We start from the raw sequence: 13007 nt of genomic DNA on the forward strand, positions 1-13007 counted from the left end.
ACATGGCGTTTTCGCCCAAATTGAACAAGGATCCGAGGCTCAGTGGCTAACTTGGTCTCTTTCTTGTAAGATTCCAATTCTGGGTCTCAAGACCTCCCATGCTGAGGATGATCTGAGATGAAGAAAATGAGGGTAAATGTTTCCGGGCTGGGAATGCTTCTGCACTGGTTCTGGAATAGCTGGCCTGAGCACCCACACCTACCAGGCTGTTCTTTGCCTTTGGTTCCCACTTTCGTTGGTGCCTATATTTCTAATGAGGGATGGGGGGAAGGATAAAGGGTGGATTTGCTTCCATCCAAGTTGAGGAACACTTTCAAATTAGGGCCCTCAGAGCCAAACATGAAGCAAAGAAGAGAGAATCCCCAAAATGTAAAATTTTAACTGAGAGAAAGCCTTCAGCAGCCAAGCTTTACCCTCGTCTCTGATATCCATCCTCCCATGCAACTCTCCTTTCATTCAGCAAATAATTACCGAGTATCTGTTAGTTGACTCCGGCTCTGTACTCTGCCTTTGACCCAGGCCACCAAGAATGATGAAGTCTTGAGCTCCCCCTAGAGGCCAAAAGTAATTGGGAAGAAGGGAAAGGGGTGAGATTGCAGGTCAATATAAATGACAGTTTCTAGATGATTCCCCGAGAGAAGGAACAGTGAGACACACGAGCACACGGAGACGTGGAGGGAGTACTCCCAGCAGCATCAGCCCAAGAGCCCGTTCACAGTTCATTCCATAGGCAGAAGGGTGTTGTAAAGATAACTGAACAAAGCAAGCGATTAGAAGGCAGACTGGAAGAAGAAGAAAGAAACTACGCTCTTCTGAGCATCTGCTTCCTGCTGCCGTGTGCAGTAGGCTTTTCATCCATAAATCACAATTCAAATCCTTGCTGCTTTGAATCCCCACGATAAACCTGAAGGCTGGGTATTATTTTCCTCATTTGGCAGATGAGAAAATCGGAGTTTCCAAGTTCACATTAAAAATAGGTGTGATGGAGAATCTGGACCCTAATTTTTTACATGCCTCGCTGCCTTCGAGGCAAGAGAAGTCTGGGCTGCAGCCACTGCTTGGGATCGTGCTGTGTCTGTTTTAGAAGCTAAAACAGACGACCTTGTTGCCTTAACAGCCATCCTGGCAACTGTGTGTCAAGGGCTTTATAGGTATTAGCTCAGTCTTCACAATAAAGCTGGAAAGTGGTAACAATAATAATAATAATCAAAGCTATAAATTATCATCATCATTATCCACTTTCAGAAATGTTGACTTACCCAAAATCATAGCTAGGAAGCAGCAAAGATGGATTTGAATGTAAAAGATGGCCTGGAGCAGGGGTCGGCAAATGTTTTCTTTAAAGAGCTTTGAATTGTAGTGGCAAAGCAGCCACAGACAATACATAAACAATAGGCATGGTTGTGTCCCAATAAAACTTTATAAACACAGGCAGAGGGCCAGACTGGCCCACTGGCCGTGGTTGACCAACCCGTCCTAGACTCTTCTTTGTTTGATAGGAGATGGCCTAGAGGATGGTGGATCCAGAAGGGCCTGACAAGTAGTGGACTCGGACATTCCAGGCACAGACACTGGATGTGTGAAAGTGCAAATGTGGTTGAAAATGGTGAACGTTGGGTAGAGGTGGCCTGGACAGGTGGACTGCATGGCTGAATGGGGGCCAGAACTGCAAGGCAAAGGGGCCAGGTGGTGACAGCAGCATAAATCACACTAAGGAGTGACAACCGTCCAGGGATCAACAGATTTTAAACAGGGGAGTGGCCTGGTTATCCAAGAAAAGGCCCACTGTGGGCTGATGTGAGTCTAAAGAATCCTGAGACTGAGGCTGGGTGCAGACTGACAGTCATAATAACCGCGCAGAGAAAACAGGGCTATCAAATGTCCATCAAAGGATGAATGGATAGCGACTTCCCTGGGGGTCCAGTGGTTAAGACTCCACTCTTCCAGTGCAGGGGGCACGGGTCTGATCTCTGTTCGGGGAACTAAGATCCCGCAGGCCTCCGTGGGGTGTGGCCAAAAAAAAAAAAGGATGAATGGATAAAGAAAATGTGGCATATACATACAATGAATATCATTCAGCCTTAAAAGAGAAGGAAATCCTGTCACCTGCTACAACATGGGTGAAGCTTGAGGACACGATGCTGAGTGAAATAAACCAGTCACACCAAAAAAAGACAAATACTGAATAATTTCACTTAGGTGAGTCACCTAGAGTGGTCAGTTCATAGACACAGAAAGTCACATGGTGGGTGCCAGGGGCTGGGGGGCTGGGTGAATGAGGGTTTGTTGTTTAATGGGTATAGGGTTTCAGTTTTGCAAGATGAAAAAAATTCAGATCTGTGGTGCAACAATGTGAATATACTTAACGCTACCAACTGTAAATTTTAAAATGGTTGAGATGGTGGGTTCTATGTTATGTGGGTTTTTTTTTTTTAACCATATTGAAAAATAAAAGAGCTAATGGATTTGTAAACTCAGGCAGCAGCGCAGGAGAAGGTGAGAAAGGGCAGACGTGAGAGAGGCTGAAGAGGCAGCATCATTAGGCTCCCATCACCGTGAATGTCGTCCGGATGCTCTGACCTGGGCCTTCAGCCATGGGCTGGGCTCCTCTCACCCGACTTCACTTGGTGTGGTGTCTCCCGCCATATGCTGGGCCACCCTGTTCATTCATCATGCCTCCTGAAAAGTCTCTTAATTACATTATGTTCACAATCCATAAAACATAATTAAAATATGTAAATCCATTATATTCTTTAATGAGCACATTGAGACCTCGAATTTTTAAATTAGATATAAAATTGATGTGGACCTACTACTATTGATTACTCATGGCAATAAATCATCCCCAGTTTGGATTGAGACGGTTTCCCTCCTCCCCTTAGATGCTTTTTTTTCTTTTCCTTTTAGCATCTCCTGTGACCATTTGAAATGATGCACACGCAGTCTTTTAAGGATGGCAAGGCCCGGCTTGCTGTAACTTGACAACACGGGTAGCAAAAGCAATAACTAATGTTTGGACGGGTGCCCTGGAGCTTGCAGAGGATTTGCACAAAACACTTTCTCACTTATGCTTCAGCAATATTTTTGTTTTCATTTCCATATAAGTACGCTGATGTTTCATTCTTCAGGAAAATATCAGAAGCATCCCTGGGCCTTGTCTCTCTCTCTGCTTGTCTTCTGCTCATCCCCAAGCCACATCTCACACTCCCACTCAAGCAAGTCAATTACTATTTGCCAGACACACCGTGTTGCTATATGCCTCCACGGTTCTGCACAAGTTAGTCTCTCTCTGCAGCGACTGTCCTTTTCTCATCTGTCTGTGGAATTTGTACAAATTTTCAAGCCCAACTCAGGGATCTCCTCTTCCAATCCACCCTGACAATGTCCATGGCTTTGTGTTAAGGTCTATAACAAAGCTCTACTTTCTAAGAACGACTTCCATGGGTACCATTTTTATATGTGCTGTTTTTTTTTCACCGGACCCTCATAATGGCCATGCAAGACAGTCATTAAAGGTATCACCATCCTTTCATAGGCCACATGCTTGTAAAGCTCATGAGGGTTAATTGATTTGTCCAAAGGCTTGCAGTCTGTAGGTGGGACCTCTGCCAGGACCCAGGCATGTAAATGCCCGGGACTTGCTCTGTCTGATTATAGAAGCTCTTTCCTTCTTGCGAATCTTTCGCAAAGGGCCTCTGTCTCACTCCCCCGCGCATCTGCTATCAATATGCTACAGAAGCTTTAAGTACTTTCTTTCCCCTCTAATCCAGTTCCTTCCCAGCCACAGCCTAAGGGTTTACTTCTATTGTCATAAGCTTAAAGTCGGTTTCACAGTTTAAGCTAGAAGTTAAGCACCCAGGCTTTAGAAACACACAAAGCCTGAGCTGGAATCCCCATCTTCCCACTTACTAAAAGTGTGACTTTGGTCAATTTGTTGAACTTCTCAATCTTGGTATCTTTATCTCTACTATGGATAAATGATAGTAACTACCTCAAAGGTTGTGAGGATTCTGTAAAATAACGCGTGTAAAATGCCTGCCTCTTAGGCAGTGACCACTAATTGTTAACTTTGGTTATTATTACCATAATCGTTATCATTATTACCCTAACCTAAGAAATCCCCTCTCTATTTGTGGATTGGGGCTTTGCTCCAGAATATTCTTTTAAACATTTTCTGTGACCATAGGCAGCAGAAAGAGCCAAGAAGGCTACCCACCAGGGAGGTTTCCCTCCAAATATTAGAGCTGTATTTTACTAAAGTACATCTGGAAGGGGCCCAAGGGATTAATTTGGAAGTCCAATTCCTTCTTTTCCAGGGTTAGAAATCAGGATCCCAAGAGGACAAAATGATTCACTCATCATTCATTTTCTTTTGATAAACATCTATTAATTGCCTGACCATCTATTAATTGGGTACCAATCTAATAAGCCAATAGATAAGCCAATAGAAGCATATTTGATCCAAAATATCTGAAGTAGAGCAGTAATAGATCACCATCTTGATCATCAGTGTATCTACAGTGCCTACCACGGGGTGTGGCACACAATTAGAACTCAAAAAAAATTTATTGAACAGTGGTACAATTACCATTCCTACTGTATCTAATTTCTCATAGCAACATTATCTCTTTGGAACAAATTCCAATTCAAGTTACCAAAATTACACCGCCCTCCTTTAGCAATATGGTTCTAAATTGTTAATGTTTATAAAGCTCACCTGGAGGACTTGTTAACACACAGATGGCTGGGCCCCATCCCCAGAGTTTCTGATTCAGGACCCAGGAATTAGCATTTCTTACATGTTCCCCGTGATGTTGATGCCGCTGGACGGGGAACTATATGTAAACAACTACTGCTCTCAAGGCTGGCAGAGCATAGATAGAAAGAGCTTGGATCCCTGAATCACTGCATAGAAGACACCCACCAAACACCCACCCTGGACCAGGAGTGAGTAAAAATCCAACTTAATAGTGTTAAAACTCTGCAATTCAGGGCTTATCTGTTAGAGAAGCTAGAATTACTGAACACAGGATAAAAGGTAGTTGTTTCTGTGAAGAACAGGAAGGTACAATAAACTTAGGCCTCTGATTATCATTCCTTGGCTTGAAATACAAGACTCTGTAGACCCTAACCTTCTCCCCTAAAGTCTTCCATCAGCTCCCCCTGCCATATTCTCTAAATTCTAGGTCCACAAGGTTGTAGGAGGTACATGGAGGAAAAAGGCCAAGAGTGACCGAAAGATAGCATTCTGAAAGTTTAGGTATAAAATTGGAATAAAGTGAACCCAATAACTTGTTCATTTGTTAAGCAATATTTGCTGAGTGCTAATGCAGACAGATGCTCTTCCAGGAAGTGTAGATACAGTGATGAACAAGCTAGCTGAAGGCTTAGAGCAAAGACACACAGGGTCATCTGCAGGGTACTGTCTTCCGGATGGAAGCAAGACATAACCATGATCTAAATGAATGGGTTGACAATCTCAAGAAATTTGGATTCTCTTTTCAACCATAAGGGGCAGTCATTTGTCAGCATGGCAAAGATTCAGGGAGGCATCTTTTGGCCTTGGTGACATCCTTATCCAGGAGAGAGAGAACACTAGTGCCCCGTGGACTGCTTATTAGGGAGAAGTGTGCCTCAGGCTGTCTTAGCTGAGAAGCCACCTTCTGTGCTCTGTGTGCTGATGTGCTGATGTAAGCACCCAATCCTTACTATTAGTTAGATTTCTCAATGGAAAGATACACAGGCTTTCTGGTTATATATCAGTCTATCAGAAGTTGGACTAATGTGAGTTTCTCTGAAGATCTAAACCTATCACAGTACACTGATAAAAAGCAAGTTCCTAGGCTTGCTCAGCCTAAAGGGCTATTTCATGGACCATGACCCTATGTGAAACCTCATGACAACTAATCTGCCACACTCCCCTGCTGACATCCCACCTTTACCACGTGCCTTCTTTCGAATATTGACCCAAAATGGTTGTGATTTCATGCTGCTCAGATAGTATGTGTGCTCATCTCTCTGTCTGCAACTGCCTCTCTGCCTTATCTACTTAGCAAACTCCTACATTTCCCTCAAATTCCAGTTCAAATATCTTTGGGATGACTTTTCTTGTTGAGCAGCTTTTCTGAATTATCGTTTTACTTTGGACATACCTTTGTTTTTGATCACCTATTAAATGCCTCTTGAATATAGTCCCTGAAGTTGTTATTATGTGTTTAACCCAGATAGAAACAGCTTAGTGATATTGTTATCCATATATTACAAATGATGGATTAAAGCCTCAGAAAATTTAAGCCCAAGGTTACACAGTTAGTGAGTTTCCCAGGCTAGGATTCTAGTCAAGCTATGTCACTTGCAAAGGTCATCATTACAGTTATAGTGGACCATTATTTATTTACTTGTCTGGTCTCCTCCGTTAAACTGTGAGCTTTCATAGGAACCATGACTTGGATCCACTCTTGCACATACCTGCCACTCCCTGCACTGGACATGCTGTGTGTGCATGTTGAATGAATAAATGAATGAATGAGTGGGTGGCTTTTTCACCTGGCAAGGATATGGCCATGTAAAACAGATTTTCTACAAATATTTTACGTCACTGTCTTTACCTTTCTGACTTGCTTAATGGTATGATCTGCTCTTCCTCTCTGGAGATTCCATATAAAAGATTCCACTGAGATATTCATGGACAGATGCTCATCCTTGTCCCTTGGAGGAATTCTTCAACCACGCAATGCTAATTGTATGTACATTAAATGGCCCGGACACTGAGCTTACCTCTCTTGTTCATATTGCAGTTCGAATCCAAGTTGTGCTTGTTTAAGAGACAGAAGGAGACAGCCTCTAATCTACACAGGATTTCTTTTCAGCTCCTCTCTCTCTAATGGCAGATGGTTCACAGGCCCGTCCCGTGACTTACTGCGTAAGAAGAGTCTAGAGGGGGAGGAGAGAGAGATGAAGATGGGATCAAAGGCGATTACCATGTGTTTATACTTCAAATCCCACTTACAGGAGGAGTTGCAGCTCAAAGATGGAGGGTATGGATGGGGTGGGGAGAAAGCCAGAGACATACAAGATAAAATCTGGAAAATTAGGCAGATAGAGTAAACGGACAGCAGAGATGTTTATTTCAGGCAGGTACAGACTTTGTTTCTTCTAACCTGCTATTTCAATATCAAGGCTTCTCGAAGGCAATCTCCATTTCTTACATGAAAGTTTTAGTTAAATAAATTTATTCTTAATTTTTTTTTTTTTTTTTTTTTTTTTTTTTGTGGTACGCGGGCCTCCCACCGCTGTGTGGCCTCTCCCGTTGCGGAGCACAGGCTCTGGACGCACAGGCCCAGCAGCCATGGCTCATGGGCCCAGCCGCTCCGCAGCATGTGGGATCTTCCCAGACCGGGGCACGAACCTGTGTCCCCTGCATCGGCAGGCGGACCCCCCCCAACCACTGCACCACCAGGGAATCCCTATTCTTAATATTTTTACAACAAATATGACAATGTCCTTGCTATGTAATTATCTTCTACAGATCAGATAAAAAAAAACTTTTTTAAAACACTTAGATTCTCCCATAAAACAAAAAATATAAATAAATCCCTAATATGATTTTAAAACAATGTACAGCCATGCCAGAAATGGGGGAAAAAAATGTACCACAAAGTAGAAGGCCATTTTTTTTGCAAATTGGCAAAATCAGCAGAGACAAAAATGATGATCCAAATTTTAGTAAACATCTAATGCCATCTGCATCCTCATATACACTGGCGAGGATATTGATTGGTTCCAACTTTTCAGAAATATCTGTAAAGAATATTAAGGTTACACATAAACATTATTCCTAAATTCTGGTTCTGAAAATTCTATCTTAAAGAAAACATTCAAGATGGGAGAGGGAGGGAAAGTTTATATAAATATATATTTATCGCAGTATAATAACAGTATTAATGAGGTAAAATGAGGAGCAAAGTAAATGCCTAAGTCCGCAAGTCTGCTTTGGCTCTGGTACAGTCCTACAACCAAACAGTCTGTCTTTTACTCATTACCTTTGTTTACCTCTAGAGGTAAAATAAATAGCCATGTATATTTTCTTCTAGTTTTTTATTTTCTCATTTTTTCCATCTAACCCTTTATTCTTTTTTTTTCTTTTTTGGTACGCAGGCCTCTCACTGTTGTGGCCTCTCCTGTTGCGGAGCACAGGCTCCGGACACGCAGGCTCAGCGGCCATGGCTCACGGGCCCAGCCGCTCCGTGGCATGTGGGATCTTCCCAGACCGGGGGACGAACCCGTGTCCCCTGCATCGGCAGGCGGACTCTCAACCACTGCGCCACCAGAGAAGCCCTAACCCTTTATTCTTTAGGGAATTTATTTCAATATGGGTCATGAAAAGTCAAAGGATGTGGGTCTGAGTTCTGTCTTTACCACTGCTCTGTTACCATGGGCAAATAATTTAAGCCCTCTGGGTCTTAGTTAACTGACCATAAAAAGCACAATGATCACACTTGTCTTACAGACTGGTTGTGACTTGGAGGTGAGTTTGTGCATCTAGAAATAAAGAAGATTATTTCAATTGGCAACTGGACTCAGGGGTGGGGATCTCATAGGTAATCACCCAGAAGTCAGAGAATCAACATGAATCTCTGGGGGAATCTTTCTGGAAAAGGCAACTCTGAATCAAGTTTTAAAAATAAGAGGAGGGAGACTCCTACTTCCAGCCATGAGGGAAAAAGAGAGATCAGAGCTCTGATCCAGCTGAGGAAGGCAGATAAAATGCATGAACCCAGAGTTTTCAGAAACTGAACAAGAGACAGCACAGGACGGTGATTCCCACAAGAAGGGAAACAAATGAAGTGAACCCTAGGAATACCCCACCTCACTGCCTGGAGAGGTTCACTGGTTATAAATCTATGGAGGGGAGCAAAGACAACTCTGGTGGCCTTGTGGAATTGAGTAGGCCGAGTGTGGAGTCTGGGCTGGAGGGCCGGAGACTAGGATTTGCATGGAAGTTTCCTGGAGAGGAGAAAACAAAGAGAGAGAGAGCCAGAGATCAGCAGAGGGCTGTTCTTGTGTCTCTGGCTGAACACTGCTCTGTTCACGTGTGTAAGAAAACGAACCAGGCTGGGAAAGAACCTCTGGAAGCAGTGGGAATAACTCCCAGGACTCACAAGGGCTGGGTGTCATGCATATTCTCACCCCACCGCATGGAGTGAAAAGATCTAACATATGGAGCAAAGGGTAGTCTCCAGGATGGTTACCTCCCTCGTGGGGTGCTGGCCTGAAGGTACATGACCCCCCAGAATTCATATGCTGAAATCTAATCCCCGATGTGATGGTATTTGGAGGGGGGGCCTTTGGGAGGTGATTAGGGATCAGTCTCTTATAAAAGAGAGACCCCAGAGAACTCCCTTGCCCCTTCCACTATGTGAGAAGACGGCCTCTGTGAACCAGGAAGCGGGTCCTCACCAGACACTGAATCTACAGGCACCTTGATCTTGGATTTCCCAGCCTCCGAACAGTGAGAAATAAATGTTTGTTGTTTAAGCCAACCAGTACATAGTATTTTTTAAAAAATTATTCCCAAAGTGTTCACTCAAAAGCTTTTTTTCTTTTTAAACATCTTTATTGGAGTATGATTGCTTTACAATGGTGTGTTAGTTTCTGCTTTATAACAAAGTGACTCAGCTATACATATACATATACATATGTTCCATATCTCCTCCCTCTTGCGTCTCCCTCCCACCCTCCCTATCCCACCCCTCTAGGTCACAAAGCACTGAGCTGATCTCCCTGTGCTATGTGGCTGCTTCCCACTAGCTATTTTACATATGGTAGTGTATATATGTCCGTGCCACTCTCTCACTTCATCCCAGCTTGCCCTTTCCCCTCCCCGTGTCCTCAAGTCCATTCTTTATGTCTGCGTCCTTATTCCTGTCCTGCCCCTAGGTTCTTCAGAACCTTTTTTTTTAGATTCCATATACATGTGTTAGCATACAGTATTTGCTTTTCTCTTTCTGACTTACTTCACTCTGTATGACAGACTCTAGGCCCATCCACCTCACTACAAATTACTCAATTTTGTTTCTTTTTATGGCTGAGTAATATTCCATTGTATATATGTGCCACATCTTCTTTATCCATTCATCTGTGGATGGACACTTAGGTTGCTTCCATGTCCTGGCTACTGTAAATAGAGCTGCAGTGAACATTGTGGTACATGACTCTTTTTGAATTATGGTTTTCTCAGGGTATATGCCCAGTAGTGGGATTGCTGGGTTGTATGGTAGTTAAGGAACCTCCATACTGTTCTCCATAGTGGCTGCATCAATTTACATTCCCACCCACAGTGCAAGAGGGTTCCCTTTTCTCCACACCCTCTCCAGCATTTATTGTTTGTAGATTTTTTTGATGATGGCTATTCTGACTGGTGTGAGGTGATACCTCATTGTAGTTTTGATTTGCATTTCTCTAATCATTGGTCATGTTGAGCATCCTTTCATGTGTTTGTTGGCAATCTGTATATCTTCTTTGCAGAAATGTCTATTTAGGTCTTCTGCCCATTTTTGCATTGGGTTGTTTGTTTTTTGATATTGAGCTGCATGAGCTGCTTGTAAATTTTGGAGATTAATCCTTTGTCAGTTGCTTCATTGGCAAATATTTTCTCCCATTCTGAGGGTTGTCTTTTCGTCTTGTTTATGGTTTCCTTTGCTGTGCAAAAGCTTTTAAGTTTCATTAGGTCCCATTCGTTTATTTTTGTTTTTACTTCCATTTCTCTAGGAGGTGGGTCAAAAAGAATCTTGCTGTGATTGATGTCATAGAGCATTCTGCCTGTGTTTTCCTCTAAGAGTTTTATAGTGTCTGGCCTTACATTTAGGTCTTTAATCCATTTTGAGTTTATTTTTGTGTATGGTGTAAGGGAGTGTTCTAATTTCATTCTTTTACATGTAGCTGTCCAGTTTTCCCAGCACCACTTATTGAAGAGGCTGTCTTTTCTCCATTGTATGTTCTTGCTGCCTTTATCAGAAATAAGGTGACCATATGTGCATGGGTTTATCTCTGGGCTTTCTATACTGTTCCATTGATCTACATTTCTGTTTTTGTACCAGTACCATACTGTCTTGATTACTGTAGCTTTGTAGTATAATCTGAAGTCAGGGAGCCTGATTCCTCCAGCTCTGTTTTTCTTTCTCAAGATTGCTTTGACTATTTGGGGTCTTTTGTGTTTCCATACAAAATGTGAAATGTTTTGCTCTAGTTCTGTGAAAAAGGCCACTGGTAGTTTGATAGGAATTGCATTGAATCTGTAGATTGCTTTGGGTAGTATAGTCATTTTCAAAATGTTGATTCTTCCAATCCAAGAACATGGTATATCTCTCTGTTTGTAACATCTTGAGTTTCTTTCATCAGTGTCTTATAGTTTTCTGCATACAGGCATTTTGTGTTTATTCCTAGGTTTTTTATGCATTTGTGTTTATTCCTAGGTATTTTATTCTTTTTGTTGCAATGGTAAACGGGAGTGTTTCCTTAATTTCTCTTTCAGATTTATCATCATTAGTGTATAGGAATGCCAGAGATTTCTGTGCATTAATTCTGTATCCTGCTACTTTAACAAATTCATTGATTAGCTCTAGCAGTTTTCTGGTAGCATCCTTAGGATTCTCTATGTATAGTATCATGTCATCTGCAAACAGTGACAGTTTTACTTCTTCTTTTCCGATTTGGATTCCTTTTATTTCTTTTTCTTCTCTGATTGCTGTGGCTAAAACTTCCAAAACTATGTTGAATAATAGTGGTGAGAGTGGGCAACCTTGTCTTGTTCCTGATCTTAGTGGAAATGGTTTCAGTTTTTCACCATTGAGGAAGATGTTGGCTGTGGGTATGTCATAAATAGTCTTTATTATATTGAGGTAAGTTCTCTCTATGCTTACTTTCTGGAAGGTTTTTATCATAAATCAGTGTTGAATTTTGTCAGAAGTTTTTCTTCATGTATTGAGATGATCACATGGTTTTTCTCCTTCAATTCGTTAATATGGTGTATCACATTGACTGATCTGCATATCTTGAAGAATCCCTGCAACCCTGGGATAAACCCCACTTGATCATGGTGTATGATCCTTTTAATGTGTTATTGGATTCTGTTTGCTAGTATTTTGTTGAGATTTTTTGCACCTATGTTCATCAGTGATATTGGCCTGTAGTTTTATTTTTTTGTGACATCTTTGTCTGGTTTTGGTATCAGGGTGATGGTGGCCTCGTAGGATGAGTTTGGGAGTGTTCCTCCCTCTGCTATACTTCGGAGGAGTTTGAGAAGGATAAGTGTTAGCTCTTCCCTAAATGTTTGATAGAATTCACCTGTGAAGCCATCTGGTCCTGGACTTTTGTTTGTTGGAAGATTTTTAATCACATTTTCAATTTCAGTGCTTGTAATTGGTCTGTTTATATTTTCTCCTACCTCCTGGTTCAGTCTCGGAAGGTTGTGCTTTTCTAAGAATTTGTCCATTTTTTCCAGGTTGTCCATTTTATTGGCATATATTACTTGTAGTAATCTCTCATGATCCTTTGTATTTCTGCAGTGTCAGCTGTTGCTTCTCCATTTTCATTTCTAATTCTATTGATTGGAGTCTTCTCTTTTTTCTTGATGAGTCTGGCTAATGGTTTATTAATTTTGTTTATCTTCTCAAAGAAACAGCTTTTAGCTTTATTGATCTTTGCTATCGTTTCCTTCATTTCTTTTTCATTTATTTCTGATCTGATCTTTATGATTTATTTCCCTGTGCTAACTTTGGGGTTTTTTTGTTCTTCTTTCTCTAATCGCTTTAGGTGTAAGGTTAGGTTGTTTATTTGAGATGTTTCTTGTTTCTTGATGTAGGATTTTATTGCTATAATCTTCCCTCTTAGAACTGCTTTTGCTGCATTCCATAGGTTTCAGGTCATTGTGTTTTATTGTCACTTGTTTCTAGGAATTTCTTGATTTCCTCTTTGATTTCTTCAGTGATCTCTTGGTTATTTAGTAG

General features: G+C 41.7%; 1 long non-coding RNA gene across 1 annotated transcript in view; it reads right to left on the reverse strand.

Moving 5' to 3' along the window:
* Positions 1-12394, reverse strand: part of LOC125961430 (uncharacterized) — a 195714-nt gene extending 183320 nt beyond the window's left edge. Inside the window, exon 1 of the long non-coding RNA XR_007472147.1 lies at positions 12346-12394. This is a non-coding gene — a long non-coding RNA (uncharacterized LOC125961430). The remainder of the gene's footprint in view (positions 1-12345) is intronic.
* Between the last annotated feature and the right edge of the window lie 613 nt (positions 12395-13007).

The sequence above is a fragment of the Orcinus orca genome, chromosome 16 (assembly GCF_937001465.1).
Source record: "Orcinus orca chromosome 16, mOrcOrc1.1, whole genome shotgun sequence".
In the NCBI taxonomy this organism is placed as follows: domain Eukaryota; kingdom Metazoa; phylum Chordata; class Mammalia; order Artiodactyla; family Delphinidae; genus Orcinus; species Orcinus orca.